Below are 6,385 nucleotides of genomic sequence, written 5' to 3' on the forward strand. Positions count from 1 at the left end.
CCCCAAGTGAGCATTCATAATTGATGATAAATATAGAACAGAAATCTTAGAATTTGTTTAGGTCAGGTCTATATTTTGGCAACTGGAACTGTGCTTGAAATACAGTAAATGCTTATTGGTTATCTGCTAATTAATTCATTAGTGCAGTATACTGGCTCCAGGTAGATGATCTCCCAATAATTTTATCACCAGATAAATATCACTTTCCAAAAGTGAATGTCTTTTGTGATTTAAAAAAAAAACCTTTACAACTGCATCAGATTCTTTGCTTATTTCTCATTTGAAATTTGAAGATATGGAAGATTTTTATTAATTTTTTCTGAGTATGAGCATATTTCCCATTATGTGATTCAGAGCAGGTACAGTGCTCCTAATTCCAATATCTAGTTCATCTAGAGGTCAGTCACCATCAACTATGTTTTTAAAGACGGGCTCAGGATTTCATTTTTCTTCTTGTGCTGAGCAGTGTTGGGCTGTGTCCTAGGTATTGTGAATTTTGTATTGTGGAGACTGAGTGTATAACAATGTTCTACTTAGTGCTGTTATTTGGGTGTTTATTGTTATTTCACTGTTTTTTGTTTGTTTGTTTGTTTGTTTTTGGCTGTTTATTGAAGTAGGGAAGTAATTTGGCTGAACTCAAACTGTGAACTCTGCCATTGCGACAGCAGTTCAACTCATTCAGTGTCTTTCTTTTTTTTCCTCAACACAATACTTTGTGTGTGTGTGTGTGTGTGTGTGTGTGTGTGTTTAGTACAGGGTCTACAGGGTCTCATTACATAGATTGGACTCATAGTGATTCTCCTGTTTTCAGCCTCCCAAGTGCTGGGATTACAGGCATGTGCCATCACACCCAGTCCCAATTGCCATCTCAATGCGCCCCAGGGGCAGGCCTGGGGATTGAACCCCTGGCCCCTGCACCTGCTTGCAGGTGCTTTAATCTGCTGAACTATTTGGCCAGCCCTACCTTCACCACATTTGAGTAAGGTTTTTAAACACTTTTGCAACAGTCTAGATTCAGGGATACAGTTTTATAAATGCTCACCTATTATCACATTATCCTTTATAAAGAACTGCCACTTGCCAATGGCAGCCACTAGGAGTAACCACTGCTAGTATTATAGCTTTCATTTACTGAGAACTTGGCACTTGCCAATAAAAATTCATCTGCGTGCCTCATGGCCTTGTGAATTATAGGAGGATGAATATAACATCTTGGATAGGAGAAAGGATTATTGAGTAAAAATGTAAGCATGCATATTATGGTGTTCTGTTTCCAAAACCTGTATTACTTGCAGTAGCAAAAATATGAGGGGGGTCTGGCAGTGAGGTGTGTTGAGGAGGTGGTAGGGAAGGGAGGGGAGGAGACTGGCCTCCAAAGGAAGGGTTTGATCCCTGAAGGTATTGATGGCAGAACAATTATAGGAATTATGTGGACGTCATAGGATTTTATTTTGTTTGTAATTTTGAATTGCCTCTGAGATATCTGGAGCTGACAAAGATGCCTTACTTGGCTAAATTTTTGTTCTGGTCCAATCTATGTACTAAGTCAGAAATATAATTTTCACAAAATACCCTCAGAAGTCAGTTTAGTAGGAACCCCCACCCTTTGTGCCTAATCAATCTTAACCTCTGATCAGGTTCCTCATCCTTTATGTTCTTCCCAATAATGTCTGATCTGCCTCTAGCAAGAGTTTTGTCGGGTTAGTTCATCTAGAATCTCTCTTGTTCCTATGTTCCTTTTTTAGCAATTTTCCACCAATTAACCGCACCCTGCTCATCCATTATAAATTCCCACCTGTCCCTGTTCTATACAGCAGTGAACCCTATTGTGTTTGGAGGTTTCCTTCCCCTATTGCAATAGTCAAGAATAGAATTAGTGTTTTTCTTTAAACCACTTTACTGCCTAGCTCTGTTTGTTGTTCTTTGACAGAGTTCAGAAGTGCAGTCGAACTTAATTTGTAGATTTATGAGAAATCAACACATAGCTGGTGTCTGAAGGCACTGAAATGCTGCTCATTTTAGTATCTTCTTTTAGTATAGTTTCCAGCTCTGTCCTATATTTTTGTGGAAGAATCAGAGTTAGAAGAACTCTCAGGAAGTCCTGAAAAGGTGGCTCTTGAGTGGGTTGCACAGGGCTTCTGCCCCATGAGAGGCGTGGAATTCTGGAAGTCCCATGTAGCAGGAGAGCTCCTTGAGTAATAAGCACAGAAATGGTGTTATAATAAAACTTTGCATTTGAATTGCTTCTTATTCATAAGACGTCAAAGTGCTTTACAAACACGAATCTCTAGAAACCTTTCAGGTTAATTAAAATGAGCAGGTTTCCCAGAAAAGAAGGTAACACCTTTGGTCTTTGATTTTATACGTGTGTGAAGCACCAATTAAGTTCTGTAGCCAGAAAAACAGGGATGTTCAGCGAATATGTGAATTTAGGGTTAGCACACCAGCCACAATGCCAAATGTCATTGTTCTTCAAGTGACAGTGATGATAATTTAATGACTGCGTAGTGCTGCTATTGGGGATGTGAGTATTTGTGTTTCTGCTTGGCAAATGGCTGCAGTGAGTCGTAGATTGGTGGTTTGCCATAGTTCATTGTTTTCTTAAAAAGCCACTGTAAGCTTGAATCCATAATGTTAAGTGAAAGAAATCAGACACACAGTTGATTTATTTATTTATATTTGTTACAGAGTCTCTTTACGCAGCTCAGACTCGTAGTGATCCCCCTGTCTCAGCCTCTGCAGCGCTGGGATTACAGGCATTCACCACCACTTCCAGTTTCAGTTGGATGGCTCTGTGCAGGGTCGACAGGGCATGTGGCACCAAGGCCCAAACCCTGGTACTTGCACTTGCCAGACAGGCGCTTAGACCACTGAGCTATCTCTCTGGCTCCAGACACAGTTTAAATAACATTTTCTGCAAAGTCCTGAGTTCAGCCCACGATACCACAAAAACCAAACCAAACTAAAACAAACAAATGAACAAAAACACATATTTTCTCTTGTATGAGAAACCCAAAATATAAATAAACCTAAAACAAATGATAGATAATAGGAAATGTGTGAATATGAAGAACATCAAGAGACAGAGTGAGGAGAGGTAGGGAAGGGGCCATAAAAAGAGGAAAGATAAGTTCTGTATGTGTACCCCCAAGGAGGGGGACCATTGTATACTGCGGACATGTGCTAATAAAAAGAGGAAAATGAAATTGCTGTTCCTTAGTTTCCTTTCATGCTGCTGCGAGGTGGTCTTGTCTTCACTTTAGAGCCGAAGAAACTGAGGTGTGAGCAGATTGACACAGGTCCTGCTAGTAGGAAGAGGCAGATCTGAAGTTTTAATCCAAGTTTTTCAGCTGGCCACGTTCTGCCCTTTTACTAGCATCATTATCATACCGTGTTGCTTTTTCCTTCTGATTTCTAAACTGCTGTGCAGTGTAACATCCCTGTCAGACGTGAGCACCTCACAGACTTTATGGCCTGGTGAGGCAACTTCAGAATGGCAGCTAGTGGTGAAGAGGCCCTGCTGCTGGGGGGCTCAGATCCTGGGGCCCAGGAAGACCAATTGGACTTAATGCTCCTCCTCATCTGTGACATCCTTTTATGGGTGTTAGTGGGTAGGTCTCAGGAGCCCAAGGCACAAAAGAAGGAAATTCCATTCCCTAAGGATGTAATATGACAATAACTGTAATAAAGAAATTACCTGCTTTTGTTCTCCCAACAACTATGGTAGGTAGGTCTTTGTCTTTGTTACTTTTCTCCTGTTGCTGAGGCAAAATATCCAACAGTTAAGGAAAGAAAAGGGTTTCAGTCCATAATCAGCTGGCTCCAAGGCAGGGTGGCACATGGCAGAGAAGCAATAGTGTGTGGCGTGGCAACACAGGACAGGGAAAGCAACCAGAAAGTGAGCTAGAGACAGAACACGTTCTCCCTTGTATTGTATGCAGGCTACCTGCCAGTATGGGACGACTGTAACACTCACACCCGTAATCCCAGCACTGACTGTGAATCAATCACAAACTCTAGATTCAGCGGTCTCTACAACAGCTGCATCTAAAAGTGCATGAGGACTTGGGAGGCCATTCAGGTGTCACAAACCGTGACAGTCTTCCTCTTCATTTTGCTGAATAAGAAACTAAGATTCAGAAAGGTTAAAGGATTTGGTCCAGGTTACACAGGCCTCTAAGGATGCCACTAGTTTCATTCCAAGTCCCGTTCCTCACTTTCATTGTTTGAAAAGTCACGTTCTAATCAGATTTCATGGCCAAATCAGCCTGAATCCAGCATGTCCATCCATGTCAATCTTCTGTGTAAGAAGATTCCTATTCAAAGTGGAGACAGGCTTGCCAACTATACATTGAGATATGTGAGCTTTTCCCAACTGGTCAGATTAGCAAAGTTCAAGAATACCTTGTTTGGGTGGAGATTCGGCTCAGCGGCACAGGCACCTGCTTGGCAAGTGCAAGGTCCTGAGTTTGATTCCCAGTACCAGACTACAACTATTACTACCAATACTAATACCTTGTTCATCCTTTCCATCCTGGTACCAGATGTACTTTTGCATATATACAACCTTATTCATATCTCAACCCAGGAGTGCTCCTTGATGTCTTAATTTGTGTATTGTTCATAGAATTATTTACAGTGTTCCCTGTTGTGACTTGGAATGGATGATTCCAAGCAGACTCAGCCTGGGCTGACACAGCACTTCGCAGAAGGCAGGGCGCACAGCAGGATTTACCCTGGCACAATGAGCAGGTACTGTGACAGTAGCTGTTCCGCTGAAATAAAAGTGTTTCTCCACACATTCCTCTTCACACTAACATTGATCCCCTTTGTTACAGTGATAAGCAATATACACTGCATCAGAACAGTTCAGGGCTGTTTGTCAGGGAAATGGAAGAACTCACCATGCAAGTGTGACCTTTTCCCTAACTCATACATCTGGGCCTTCCAGATATTTTTCAATTATTATTTCTTCTTGCAGATTGAGGTTTTATCACATTGCCGCCAAGAATATTGTTGGTTCTGTGGTGTCCTGCTCTAAGGTCCAGACATCATGTATGAAATAAACATTATGTTAGATGCTCCCTGAATATCATCATGAAGAGGTGAAGGTGATATTCAGCAACACAGTTATGCACTGGGGTGTAGGAGCCCTTCTGGTACAGTAGGGTACACAGGTTGTCACAGAGGGTGTAGTCAGGTATAGGAGGGTGACATGTCCCTAATCAACAAGGTGAAGTGAACAGGATGACTTTGAAATAACTGCTGAACCTCAATCCTGGATTTTAAGCCAGATGAAGTTGCTTCCTTCATTTCAATGGAGCAGTCAGGTTTGAAGTCTGACCTATGATTTTTAAACACAAGGGTTATATGATAAAAAGTACAGTTTAAAAGGATTATTTCTAGAGCAGACCAGAAACCTGTTTTATCTTCAAATATGTATTAAGGTTCATTCGTGTGAGTTTATTTAGAAAGGTGTATTGAAGTTCCACATTTTAGATGCTACTGAAGTCTGGTGCTATGATATAGTTGAAATTCTTAAAGAGCTGAAGCTCCATAAACAAACTATTTGTAGAGACTGCCTTTGTATTTGATGGGTAAAGTGATATGGCTATTGATTGTTAAGAAGTAACATGGCTTAATACAATAAGATTGTTATTGAATTTGAATATAGTAGTGATCTCTAGCATAAATAGTATACCTGTGGTCAACATCAATGTACAGAGCTGCAATTTTCTCATCAACAAAATGTGGATAGCTTCCAAAGCTTTACCAAGTGCCAGGAGCATTCAGAGAGACAGAATGCACTGGGATTTCAAGTTCAGAGCCTGGTGTATGGCAGTGGACACATGTAGAAGGTAGAAAGTTTCATGTTGTCTAGAAGGAAGGATGGGGATCGTGCCAGAGGAACCTGGTGACTGGGGGTAGGTAGGTAGGTACTGACAGTGCTAGTGTGTAGGAGGAATACAGCGCTGTTCTAGAGCCCATGTTCTCAGGCTATGTGCTTTGGGCCTGACCCCAAGGGCCAGGCTTAACTGGTATCCTCATTTCCTACACAGTTAATGGGTTTAGAGACAATTAACTTCCAATTGGTAATGAATTGTCCTATGGTTAGGTTAGACAATTGCCACGTTGCAAAGATCTCTGAAAGTTACCTCCAAATGGGACCAGAGGAACCAGATTCCTTTGTAGTCAGTGAGTCTAATATCACTCCTTGTGCCATAACTAAGCAAGCTGTACAGGGCATCACAAATCTAGAATTTTCTCCGGCCTGCTGTGCCAGCCCTGCCCCCCAGGCATGCTGAGACAGAGATCCAGACTGGGCATGGTGGCGCGCCCTGTAATCCCAGCACTTAGGAGGCTGTAAACAGGAAGATCACTATGT

This window comes from Octodon degus, unplaced genomic scaffold, assembly GCF_000260255.1.
Source record: "Octodon degus isolate 3935 unplaced genomic scaffold, OctDeg1.0 scaffold00104, whole genome shotgun sequence".
Lineage (NCBI taxonomy): Eukaryota > Metazoa > Chordata > Mammalia > Rodentia > Octodontidae > Octodon > Octodon degus.